The following is a 276-nucleotide window of genomic DNA, read 5'->3' as shown; positions in this document are numbered from 1 at the left end:
GGGCACCGCGTGAGCTTCCTCCTGGCTCGCCCTTCCCTTTCCTTCCCGCGGGAGGAAAATGGCGGGCGGGGCGGGAGAGGGGCGGGTGCCGGGCCGCGGTGCCGCGGACAGGGAGCAGGACGGGTCCCGCCGTGCGAGCTGCACTGCAGCTGGCTGTGCATGGCTGTAGCCGCAGAATGGTGGCCTTTTGCACCTCTAGGCAGCCCTGGGCTAGTGCCTTCATGGCATTCCCCAGGGAGAAGGGTAACAAGTACCAGTTCTCATCTCTGAACCTCC

Source organism: Pipra filicauda, unplaced genomic scaffold (assembly GCF_003945595.2).
Source record: "Pipra filicauda isolate LSUMZ 115617 unplaced genomic scaffold, ASM394559v2 scaffold141_size4267151_pilon, whole genome shotgun sequence".
Taxonomy (NCBI): domain Eukaryota; kingdom Metazoa; phylum Chordata; class Aves; order Passeriformes; family Pipridae; genus Pipra; species Pipra filicauda.
The sequence above is the reverse complement of the archived record's forward strand: the minus strand, read 5'-3'. Positions refer to the sequence as shown.